We start from the raw sequence: 13,689 nt of genomic DNA, 5'->3' as shown, positions 1-13,689 counted from the left end.
GGAATGGGATATGTCTCACGTTCAGCTCTGATTCTGCTCCTTGGGAGTAGCCATTTTTATCCTCATTCTCTTTTGGTGATTCTTTCTTTTCCATTATCATCTTTAGCTACCTGTGAAGTGATTATGCAGTTTCACATGCTCTTTGGAGACTGACGAGCTTTTTCAACTTGCTTCCTACTCTTAGAAGGTTGACAGCCCAAAGGTTGGTTATTTTGATTCTTATATATTTTTAGTCACAGATTCTGATAGCTCAGCTGGTGGTTTTATTGGCATTACAGCTGTCTACAATTTTTAGTAGATGTATCTAATTCTTCTTAGCTCCATGTGCCATAACTGTAGCCATTATTCTTTTTATAATATAATTCTTTAATCTTCTGTATTTTGTCTCCTTCCTCAGATTCTCCATCGAAAGATGGAGATTGTATCCATCAGGCTTTGTATCTATCAGGATTGTATCTATCAGGCTTCAGAAACAATACAGTTAAGTTTTAGGAACCACTTCACCCCAACCCCCATCCCAAACATTTTGGCTAACTGAAATCACATATTAGGGGCCACCTTAATTGATTCAAAGTTTTAACAATGAGTATGGTCTTTTTGACCACTGAGGAAGTTGAGATGTTAAGTAATTTACCCAAATCACAAAGCTAATAAGTGACAGATCTGGACATTGAACCTGGACAATGCCTATAGATGCTACACAGTTAAACATTGTGCTTCACTGCTTTTTAATGATGATGGCTATCATTTACTTTCCATAAAGCAGGCCAGATGTGAGCTATGTGGACACCTTCACACTGGCTACAGCTGAGCACAATCTATCAAGGAAGTTACTCAGAAGCTTTTACTCAAGATCATTATATTGTCACAGAATCTTTTGGGTGTTGCTTTTCCAGCTGGAAACCTCTGTGGCTGGTGGCACTTTTGCCTAAGTTTAGCTAGTGCCCTCTGGGCTCATTCTGCCCACAAGGCAAGGCAGGTGGCTCTTGGCTCATGCTACTGGCCCAGATCCCATACATACTAGGGGCAAGCCAGGCATGGAGTGGTGAGGGGTACGTGAATGAGCAAGCACAGGGTCCAGCCACTGGGTACAGTCAGGCATGCTGACTGCTGCAGTAAGATGGGCAGCTCCAGGCACTGGCACAGGCACAGGCTCTGTGCAAGCCTGTGGCTGGATCAGATGCACCACAAACAGCTTCCACTGTGGGCACCTGCATCTGGACAAGGGGAACATGCTGGCACCTGGAAGCTTGGAGATGAGAGAAACTACAGAGCCCTAAAGTGGGTGTCATAGCCACGGCTCTGGGAGCCCCTAAGTTTGGGCTTCCTAAAGGGCTTCAGCTCTTCTGTACTCCTTGTCGCCTGTAACGTGGCAGGTTGAGAGGTGTGTTTCAGCCCTGTTTGTCTTACAGCAATTTCAGTCTTGCCTTTCAGAAGGTCCTGAGTTCTTGTCCTGTGCCCAGAATGCATGAGGTATGTGGACAACTGGAGGGTGAGCAAAGTGGAGAGGAGCTTTACCGAGCAACAGAACAGCTCTCAGGAAACCCAAAGTGGGTAGCTTCTTCCACAGGCATGTCATCCTGATGAGTGTCCAGCTCTCAGCAGAGAGGAGACCTGGAGTGGGTAGCTCCTCTCTGCAGGCAGGCAGTCCTGATGAGTGCAGCCCTAAGCAGAGAGAAGACCCAAAGAAGTTAATGCCTTTCCACAGGCAGGTCGTCCCAATGAGTCGAGGAGACCCACAGCTGGTAGTCCCAAGATCTCTGTGAGCCTGGCTAAGTCCGGGGTGTTTATGGGCTCAGAAACGATGGAGTGCATGCTGAACCATCCAGGCGCAGCCATGGGTGGGCCCAGAAAAAACACCTAAGTTCTCACTCCGGGCTGCAGACTCCACCCGGAACTGGCAGCCCAGCCCCCAGGCTTCAAGCTGTTCCTGGATTGAAGGAGGGTTTTCAGCAGAGACCTGCCCCTTTCTGTCCAGGTACCTTTCTACCTCCTGCTGTCATTAACATGTCATCCTTGGTGCCCTGGCTGTCCATGCCATGGGGTGTCTAGAGGCCTGCGCTGAACTGCCCTCGGTAACCCCTTGACTCTCCCCTGTGCTCGTCGGTGCCCAAAGTCGGGAGGGGGCTGAGGCTACAGGGGGCTGGTGTGTCAGCGCTGCCATGAGTATGCACACATCTAGCAGCGGTGTGACAGCGCCCAGGCTCAGCCATAACTTTGCGGAGTGGGCACTGGGATTGGTGAGAGGCCAGGGTGTGGGAGCAGGCAGTTCTGAGTCTGCGGGGGCAGGGAAGACTTCTTGGACGCGGAGACCACAGTGATGCCTGGGTCTGGAGCTACTGCTGGGTTGCTGCAGCTGTGCAGAGGAGTGTGTGGTTCCTGCCCCACTGACTCAGTAGGGAGCAGTCCCACCTGTTCCTGGTCTCCACCAGCTTTGTGGAGCACACAGCCCTGGCCATGCCTCCCCTGCTGCAGCCAGCATCTTGGCAGAGGCCACTCCAGATGGGCTGCCTCTGCCGTCAATATGTGAGTTACCTTAAATATGCTTCTGCTGGAATGTAACTGTAATTTTTCTTTTCAATTTCTTCAGCTCCAAGGAATATAAACCTATTTTTAAAATGTTAATCCTGAGCACTCTAGAGTTCTAAAAAATTTAATCCTGACAGGGAAATGATTTCCCTTCCCCAGATTTCCATAAAGATAAAAAAAAAGTGCTGAATAGTTAAGAAAAAGCAGAGGTTGTGTGCATATTTACAAGGTGGTGTGAAGATGCGTTGGGATATTAAATTATATTTGAGGAGACCTCAACCCTCACATGTGAACTTTCCTGTATAAGCACTCAAAACTGTATTTCTGTTTTCCCACCTATACCTAAATTAATCTAATATTACAGAAGAACTAATTAGGGAAAGTTATTAACAAAGCTTAAATACAGGTATAATATAATGTAAAAGCAGCTTATATCTTGATATTGATATTCTTTACTCTTCTTCCCTTGGGATCTACCATCCGCACCAGTTCCCAGGCTATTCCTGATGCTTTTCATCTAGTCCTCAAGCAAAAAAGCCACATATATTTCAATATTTGTTTTCCTTGGAAAAATGCACTTGTCTTATTTTCTAGCTTTGTTCTCCTCTAGGGTACAAATAATAAATATATGATTAATTTATCCATACTAATGGGTGGATGAATGCAAATGGCTAAAATGGTTAAATTCCATTTTAACATGATTTAAAAATTTTTTCTAGGGTTTCTATCACCACAACCCAAGGTATTGTGATAAAAGTAGTAGTAATTACAAATAATCTTCAGGTTAATTGGATAAATAACTTCAGAAAATTAGTCTGAGTACTATCCAAATTATCTGATGCAGGGAGACATCAACTCCACATTTATGGTCATTATTAGGTTAATTAATAGCTCTCTTAAAGGATAATGATCCCCAGGAAGTGACTTAGTCTTTACAAGTTTTACTGTAGAAGATGCCATTCCCTGTAAAAGACTGATTGTTCTGAGATCTATTTGTTTTCTTTATTCCTTCCTGATATGGTTCAGCCGTGCCCCCACCCAAATCTCATCTTGAATTGTAACTCCCACAATTCCCAAGTGTTGTGGGAGGAACCTGGGGAAGGTAATTGAATCATGGGAGCAGGTCTTTCCTGTGCTGTTCTCATGATAGTGAATAAGTCTCACGAGATCTGATGGGTTTAAAAATGGGAGTTTCCCTGTACAAGCTCTCTTCTCTTGTCTGCTGCCATATGAGACTTGCCTTTCACCTTCCACCATGATTGTGAGGTCTTCCCAGCCATGTGGAACTGTAAGTCCATTAAACCTCCTTTTCTTCCCAGTCTTGGGTATGTCTTTATCAGCAGCATGAAGATGGACTAATACACTCCCTTACATGTGGAAATTGTTACAGTAAGACTGACCAGTGTTGACAATTCTGGTGAAAATTGACCTTTACTCAGTTGATTTATGACATCTCAGCAAGGCTTTGTCATCGTTAACAGCAAAATATTCAGATAGATCCTCTAAAATAGGGCCCATACGCGTTATTTTATTGAAATCCAATAACTGATTTTTCACATAATAATTTCATGCAGAGAAAGAGAAGAAAACAAGAAAAAATTATAGCTTCCTTTTCTTGAGTCTCAGTTTTATATGAAAAATATTTATTTTGGAAAATTTACTTTGAATATTCACTTACATAACCAATAGTAAGCCCCTGTTAGGTTCGAAAAACAAAATAAACAGTAAAAATCATTTCATAGTCAATATGTAAAGTGACTAACTGTCCTGGCTTTCCCAAGACTGTTATGGTTTTGAAACTCTAAGTCTCACATCTTGGAAGTCCCCATAGTCCAAAGCAAACATTCCATATAACTATTTGCACACCTACTTATAATAAAATATTATTGCAGTAAAAAATTAACTTCAAATAATCTGCTTTATAGCATTAAGTAGTTTTCAATTATCCAGAACTAGCAACTTGCTGGCTAATGTGGCTTCTGAAATGTTCTGCTTAATGTAACATCTATTGCTACATCACAAATTGCCCCAACACTTGCCATCTCAAAACAACACAGTTTCTAAGGGACAGGAATCTGGGCATGACTTAAGGTTGTTTGACTGAAGGTCTCAGTTCCTTCCTTGCAAATAGTTGAAGGTTGCGCTCAGTTCCTTGTCAAACGGGTCTCTCCAACATGGCAGTTTGCTTTATCAAAATTGGCAAGAGAGTGAGTTTATTAATAAGACAGAAGTCACAATCTTATGTAACATAATCATAAAAGGAATTTGCTATATTTTATTCATTAAAAATAACTCTCTGGGTTCAATTCTCACTCAAGGAAGGAAATACACAAAAATATAAATAGCAGGAGGTGATAACCAAAGGAGGCCATCTTCAAGTCTGCCTGCCATGTCTGACACTCAGAGACTTTAAGACAAATTAGTTGTTTAGATATAAATATAAATATAGGTATAGATAAATATAGAATATTACCAGCATGCTCCGTTTCAGTCATAATTTTGCTTCCAAAGGTTAATCAGACATTTCTGAATTCTCTTACTTTACACCTCTGTTTCAATTCTGTTACCTTCACCTCTTTTTGGTCTTCATATGAATGGAATCATAGAGTAAGTACTCTTTTGTTTCTAGCTTCTTTTATTCAACATTTTGTCTTTGAGATTCATATATACTGCTTATGATTTTGATTACTATAGAGTATGTACTGTATTAATATATCATGACTTATTAGTATATCCTACTATGTCTTAATCAAATAATAAATGTCATAATGAATCATCTTGCATTACAAGGTTTTATATCTCAATTTCCTTTGTTAAACCTTCTCCCTACTTCAGTCCTTTTTCACTTTCAGTTCTTCCATATGCTCCTGCCATTCTAGTCTTGACTCAAAGGGAGAGATTTATACAAACTCATTTCCACAAGGTGTTCCTGATTTAATATTAGAAGATATTTAATATCCTCTAATACCACCTTTAGGGATTTTGCAATCTAAAATTACAAAGGAATATCTCTAAAATATGGATCTCTGTATTTTAAGAAAAGGCACCTCCTAGGTGAGAGAGCAATTTGGTGATGAGGTGGGGGTGCTAGCTGATAAAACACATTGAAAACAACATACTCACTTCATTTAATAGAAATATAGGTTAGACTTTCAAAACTTTTATCATTTAGAGTTGCAAAATAATATGTATTATAGAATACAAAATGGAACTTTGAATTGAGATGATAATATGATATCAGATCTTTAACCAAACACTCCAAGGTAAGGTGCTCATTCTCTCAGTATACCATTGAAATGATATTGAAATAAAACAGCAGAGATGCACACATGCACTCTTGGAAACAAGATGCTGAATGTGAACCATAGAGACAGCTAAAGAGGAAACACAAATGAACTACAAATTCAAGAGAGTGATTTGAAACTTTTTTTGAAAATTTTAAACCCTTTATTAAATTCCTTCAAAGCTTGTTAGTATGTTAAAAGTATCACAGGTACTTCAAAATTATTTCTCCAAAAAATGCTGAACGTGTGTTCTAAGTTCTCCCACTTAGAATCCATAATTCTGAATAAGCCTGTTGTAACCAAATTTAGCATTTCTCATTCATGCTTGGGGAGCCATATCCACTTTTACCTTAAAACATCTATGTATATGTGCACGGATTTTCTAAGAAACAAACTGAATATTCAGTTATAGGTGTGGTAATTTTCCTGTTTATGCATTTGGAATTTCCCATGTGTTGAAATCCTTGCTTTACTTTTAGTTTTGGACAGCAGTCATATCTTCCAAATAATCTCAATCAACACGATGTGCTGAGGAGGAGAGGAGGGCACTCCCCTAAAGTTATGTGCCACGAGGAAATTTCAACACTTTCACAATCTAGCTTATTTTAAATAAACAAAAAATGGAAGTGGTTCATGCATAATAAATCCCTGCTGGGCTGTACTGTGTTTTCATGACTAATTTCTTTTGCTAACCACAGCTTCTCAGCCTATGACCTTTAAACGGCAGGCATTCTTTACAAAAACATTGGCTCACTGTCAGGGCTGTGACTTTTCTTACTCATGAACTCCCTAGTGACTTGTTAACTGTCCAAACATAGATGTCTTCAAACAACTTATGGAAAATGCACTTGTAGGACTTTTTTGGTGCCATGAAGGGAAACTTCCTATTATAAAGTCAAAAACTAAAATAATAATAAAGAATAAGTTGCTACTCGAAAGACTGATCTGACACATTTCATTTTTCTTCACAGAAACAATTCTGGTAGGGACATTGAAGCATATTATCTAGTCGTCTCTTCATAACTGGGCAGAATGGCAAATCATCTCAGCTGAGATTTCTAGGTGACTTTCTGGAGGATAAGGGGGGAATTTGATGTAGGTGCTAGAATCTCCTACTCTTTCTACCACATACCTATTTTATGACTCCTTAACAACCATTGACTCCAGGTCTTTTTGTCAGAGACAGTTGTTCAACATTTTCTACTTGCTCCATTTTCTGTTAGTTAGCTCTGCTATTTATTATGGATGTCTTTTAACTGCTTTTGACCTTGTAAGAAAAATCTCTCTGTTTCAGGTGTAATTTACTTACATAAATAATAGTGAGGTTCTCATCAAAACCAGGAATTATCATTGAACTTCTCTCACTGAGTAATTAGCTCAACAACAGAACTAACATTGTTCTCAAGTTTCAGGTTAATCTCTTGAAAGTTGTAATTTGATTTTTCTCTTTCAAGAGTCTCTATTATTCAAGCACAACATCTTCTTTGCCTTCTCAATGGCTGAGAATATCCTTAGGAATCTAATGACTCTGCAAGTAGGGAGCAGACATGAACTAGGATATTAACAGGATAAGCAATGAACATAACTTTGTAGTGTCCAGTAGGGAAGAAAAAGCCAGCAAGTGTCTTACTTCACGTATTCACCCTTTCTCTTCAGCATTCATAGGTAATATATAGAAGCACCTTTTTCCAGCTTCAGTTTTCTTGGAGGTACTGCACAGTCATCCATCTTCGGAATTCGCCTCTGTAAGTACACTATTTTGTGTTATTTTTCCCTTCTCCATCCATTGCTAACTGGAGCATAGTTGGATAAAGGTATCCAACCCTTTGGATTAATGGATATGATTTGTTTGCTTCTCTTGGCAGTTTGGAATAAGGATAAAGGGGTAATAACTATATGGCTGCTTGTGCTGAAGCTAAAAGGAAGATCACATATTACTGATCTCATTCGTAGTTCTTTTCCCCCACTGTGCTGCTGTTGTTTGCATGCCTCTTTTTCAGCATGCAAAAACATTTTCAACTTGCATTTTATTTTATTTATTTATCACTCCCTGCAGTAAAAAAACTCTTGAGGGTAGGTGCCATGGCTTATTCACTTTGAATTCTGATCTGTGTCTAGGACGGTGTCTAATAAATAGTATAGTATAGATTAAACAATTTTGCTGCTTTAGTCAGGTTGCATTTATGGCCTCTTTTGCTGAGTTCTTTTATTCCTCCTGAGATGTATTACAGTGACCTTGTAACTTAATCCCATTACATTTATTTATGATCCTGATAACCAAGACCAATTTGAATTTTGAACATGTTTCCTGCCAGCTATTGCTCATAGCTCTGAGACCAAAATTTGTGTGGTGTCTAATTTATCATTGATGAAAACATCAAACAGCCCTTATGAAATATTATTATGTACGCCCTGAAGTTGGAGCATTGTTTCACTGATATTTACTTTTTGTTACGTCCCTTAGATAACTGTACACCAACCTTATAGTTTTGTAGTTTAAATTCTGTTTACTAGTTTAGGACTAGTGTGTAACGTTGAGATAAGATAAAATGTTTTTTACAGTTCAAGTAAAGCAGAAGTAAAAAGGTATCATCTATCATCTGAGGCTACTGTTGATTTATAGAAGACAAAAGTATAAACATACAGTATATATTGAAAACAAATAATTTACTTAAAAATCTTTTTTTTTCTGTAGAGGTCCCCTTTAAGAATCTTTTCACAAAATGCTTAATGATATGACAGTTGTTTTATATGAAAATGCAGAAAGAAAACTCAACCAGTAAATGTGTAAAGCTCTATGTTATTCCATGAGTTTATTTTTCAGATTATTTCAAGAGAGGAATTTATTCCAAAAAATATTTATTGATTATCTACTACAGGGCAAGTGTTATTATTCAACGTCCTGGAGATACAGCAGTTAAAAATCAGACAAAAGTCCCTGTCCTTACAGAATTTTACATCTTTATAGGGGAAGAAGATAAATATATAAATATGGCATTAATGGCTCTGGAAAATACGAATAATAACAGAGATGGGGTTATAGATTATTAGGGGGATGTGGCACAGCAATTTCAAATAGGGGGCTCATGGAGGCCGCACAGAGCAGCAAGGATCTGAAAAGGAGAGGAACACTATGTAACCATCTAGGGAAGAGCATTCTAAAATTAGGCAAAAGCAAATCAAAAGCCTCGAAGCTCTGAGCCTGGGGGTTTAGGATAGGCAATGAGGCCAGAGAAGCTGGAGTGGGTAGCTAACAGGAAGAGCACTTAAGGCTGAGAGGTAATGGTGACTTTGACAAGGTTGTTAGCCATGCAGGTGGTGACATGGGCGTGGCACTATTATGGGTGTACTTTGAAGTTATACCTGGCTGTGTTTGCTGACAATTGGATGGAAGTTGTGAGAAAAAGAGAAGAATCCAGGATGACAAAGGTTTGGGTAAGGAACCTGGATTATTTATCTGTGTAAATAATGAATAAAATGCAATCAAGGTCTAGGTTTCTACATATTTTTATTATCTCATTAAAGTTTTGAAAATTCTGATTGGAAGTATCAAAAAATATTAATAAGATGAAGTGACTTATCTGGCATTATGTAATTTTTCCTTTATTTCTCAAGGTATTTTAACATTAGAGTTTTTTAATTTGCCTTTTCTTTCCTGCTTTGAAATTCTGTTTCTAATACAGTAATTTTTCAAATTCTCAATTTTAAATTTCCATTGTTCTATATTATCCCTTCATACTTTTCCTAATTGATTCATATTTGTGTGACATACTTAGGGCAGAGTTTTCCAAATATGCAAGTTAAGGCTAAACCAGTATGACCATTATGGTGTGGTTGGCATTGTACTCATTTTGAATATTTAATGCTTATTATTCACATCCACATTTGGGGCAGATAATACTTTCTCTAAGGATTAGAAATTAAGTCAGGTTAATGCATCTAAGGCTCTGCAGCTATTAAGCTGTGAAATTGTGCAAAAATGATTGGCAGAGAGATCTTTAATACAGGAAACCCATAAGTACCCTGTTAACTGCTTAGGCAGACGAGTAGAGTGACCTAAGAGTGTCTTAGGTCACTTTTAGCAATAGGGATATAAATCATGCATTCTCTTGGCAGTTTTTCATTTTTGTTATGACTTACAACTTCATTTAGTGAAAATAGTGCTAGACTTATAATCATTTCTAACTGGCTTATTCCCAGTTTACAGTTTTATGGTTTTGTGATCTTGGACAAACGTTGTTTATTCTCTGTGTCTTATTTTATCATTATTATAATGGAGAAAATAAAAAAATTTTTTGTTTCACATTTTTGAAATGGGAATCAAATATCGTTTCTGTAAATGCCTTTGGAAAGTTAATTATTAAACTGTAAACTGTTATAATTTTATATCAAATTCTCCCTTGAGCCTTAAAAAATGAATTATATTAAGTTATATTAGCCTCTGATGTTTCCAGCTTCTAGCACAATTGTGGCAGGCAACTTTGGCCTGCTCTCCAGGTGCGGCAGCTTTTTGCTAGCTACTTTACTTTTCAAGGGTTAAAGTCCCAGACGAACCTTCTTTCCCTTAGTGAGATTTTGCCCCCAGTATTCTCTGAGAAAAAAAATTTCCAGCCAGGAAATGACTGCTGAGCTCAGTTCATTTCCTTCAGGATTTTCCTACCTGTGGCTTCTGCTATCTCTGTTCTCTAGAGGAACTAGGTCTAGCCCAGATCATTTCATTTCAGAGTGAAGTAGCTTTCGTGGATTGCTTTATCCCTCCAGATTGCATTTTTCTAATTTTTAAATGTAGTCATTAATACTAGCAATTCTAAAATTGTATCGACATAAATGTAATATACTGTGATTTGCTGTGAACTAAAAAGGAAGTCATTTATTACTAATCAGAATCTACTATGTTTGGAAATAATTTAATTTTTCTATTTGTTTTCGTGGGTGGAGGAAATTTTCTATTTGTTTTTGTGGGTGGAGGAAAAGGTGGTTTGCAAATGTGATATACAAATTATTTTTATCTATAAATGTGCCTTGTGATGGAAAATATTGAAAAAAATGGTTAGGACAAATGATTTCTAAATGGTACTTCTAGAAATTCTGATATAAAACTCAAGTTTTTAAAAAATCACCTTTTCTCTATAATGTTTAATTCTGGGGTCACTTCATGACAGCCAGGTGTAAGTTAGGCCTGAAAATTGACTGTGATGAAATGAGGAATCGGAGAACTGGAGAAATAGCACCAACCTCCTTCCATGCAGGCTGGGTGCATGCTGGGTGATTAGACATGAAAGCAGAGAATGAGAAGAGAATTGGGATCTGCAGAACTCACTTTTTGTTTGTTTGTTTCCCTTAATATCTAAATCCCTAGAAAGTATTCTCTATACTGGTTGTCTCCAGTTACTTACTCCTCTACCATTGTCTGTTAAACCTATTCTAATTTGACTTTCACCTCCCCAGCATTTTACTTGAGCTGTTCTTATTGAAGAGACTAATGATTTCTATGCTTATAAGTCCAGTGGTCAATTCTCTGTCGTCTTCATAGTTGACCTGTAAACAGCATTTGATAAAGTGTTTGAAAATCTTTCTTCATTTGGCTTTTGGCACACAACACTAACCTGATTTCTGTCTACTCCTCTCTTCTCCTCAGACCTCCACTTTTCTACTGTTTTTCCCAATCTCCAAAGGTTGACATAATCTTTTCTGTTTTAGTTCACTCATTAGCTCCATCCCATCTAGTCTCATGGTTTTAAATATTATCCGTAGGCTTATCAATCTGAAATATATGCTGCTTAGTCGCTCTCATGCATCCTGGATTCATATATCAAACTTCTGACTTTAAATGTCTGATAGATATCTCAAACTTACCATATCCCCAAAGAAAAATAAACCTCTAGTCATTCCTTCAAACTTGCACCTCCTGAATTTCTTCTTCATCTCAATAACAACTCTATTCTTCTGTTGATTGCTTAAACCAAAAACATAGGTATCATTCTCGCTCTCTTTCTGGCATCAGACTTCACGTCTGAAAAGAGAGAAGACACTGAATGGCATTTTCACACCACTGCAAACCAACACCCATAGTCCAGGGAAGCTATTTCTCCCCTGTAAAAAGGACACATTTAAGGAAATAAAAAATTAATATATGTTGCACATATTCTATTAGAAAACAATTTTAATCACTTTAAAAAACTAGAGGAGTAGATGGGGGAAGAGATTAAGAAGATAGAAAATCTCAACTGTGAATCTTTCTGTCTCTCTGTCTACCTATCTACACACAAATACACCTAAATTAAGATTTAAAGACTTAAGAAATGCCTATCCATCTGAGAAATAGCAGGAATTGCCTCAGAAACAATTTGTGAACTAATGCCAAAAGAATCAGACTTTTGCTGCACACTCTTCAACTCCTTAATTTACATTTTACAGACACCACTTTTTAGATACATATTGTATGTATCATTTTTAAACTTCCGAAAGTTAACTCAGATTTTGATATTAGTTGATATGTTCTAAACTCTATAAGTATTACCTCATTCAGTCATGATAATAAATTCATGACGTTGAAACTGTAGCTATTCCAATTTTACAAATAAGAAAACCAAGGCACAGAGAGGTTAACTTGCTTAAGTCACATAGAGAGTAAGTGAAGGAGCTAAGACATTAGCAGAAGCACACTAGCTTTACACCACACCCTTAACCTTTGATAAGCCATGGCTTTCTAAATATACAAACCTAATAGTGGATGCTCCAAAAGTATGTGGTGCATGTTAAATACACATGCATTTATCAAATTTCTAATAAATATTAGTTCTCATCTTTACCATTTATTTATTCAATTAATAAAAGTCCTGTGAGAGTAGGCACTGACTCAGATAGCTCAGGCGCTAAATTCTTTAGGGCCTAGATAAAGGTCTGGCAAAAATTGATGCTCAATGAATATTTGTTGAATAAATAAAAACACAGTGTGCTGGACCTATAAAAGTTAAAAAATACATATTTTATGCTTAGAGCTCAAATCTTTGGTTGATTATGTGACTGAGTGACCAATATACGTAAGACTGCTATTAAATTGATCATTAATGTCATGACTAGAGCAAGTGCCATTACACCATCTCTGGCCTCAAAATCAGCCCACTGGTATATCAGACACAACCTTATTTAAGAATTGTAATTTGTAGGCATTTATTAAAGCCATTAACAAATTAGAGTTAACATTCTCCAAATAAAGAGGAGAAAAGGCAAGAGAGAGAATGAATCAATGATATCCTCAATGTTTCTGAGTCTGTTAAGGAGAAAGAAAGAATAGGAATACATACTTAGCGTAAAAACCTTGGAGTCCTATTAAATAGCAATTATTGTGCCCTCCTGGAAAAGAAAAAAAAAATCTAGGGTAATTAAAATGTTGGAAAGGAAGTGGTGCTGGCTCTTATTTCAATTCTACTTCACCAATTGTCTTTTCACTGTCATCATAAAATTATATACAGCAAAACCAAATACTCTCAACTTCTACCTGTTCATCGGTACCAGTTGTTATGCACAGCCTAAAATAACATCTCAAGAATATGTATGTCTTTTTTCATTCTCAAAGCTACATAGAATTTGTGAATTGATCTTTTAGTTTTGTACACTTTAAAACTATTTTCTGCTGAAATAAGTCTACTAGAATGCACCGATGCATATTTTACACAGCCTATTTCTTTACATCATAGTCACCATAACTTTTACTACAAATGTCTTGTGTACCAAGAATGTATGGGCTTCACAGACATGCCCTTGCTATAGATATCCACAAAAAAAATCATAAAAGTCTAAATATTTGATATGCTTGAAAATCATCATGAAAGTCTAAATATTTGATATGCTTGAAGCTCATTATATAAAAAAT

This window comes from Pan paniscus, chromosome 6 (genome assembly GCF_029289425.2).
Source record: "Pan paniscus chromosome 6, NHGRI_mPanPan1-v2.0_pri, whole genome shotgun sequence".
In the NCBI taxonomy this organism is placed as follows: domain Eukaryota; kingdom Metazoa; phylum Chordata; class Mammalia; order Primates; family Hominidae; genus Pan; species Pan paniscus.
This window is presented reverse-complemented; position numbering follows the sequence as displayed.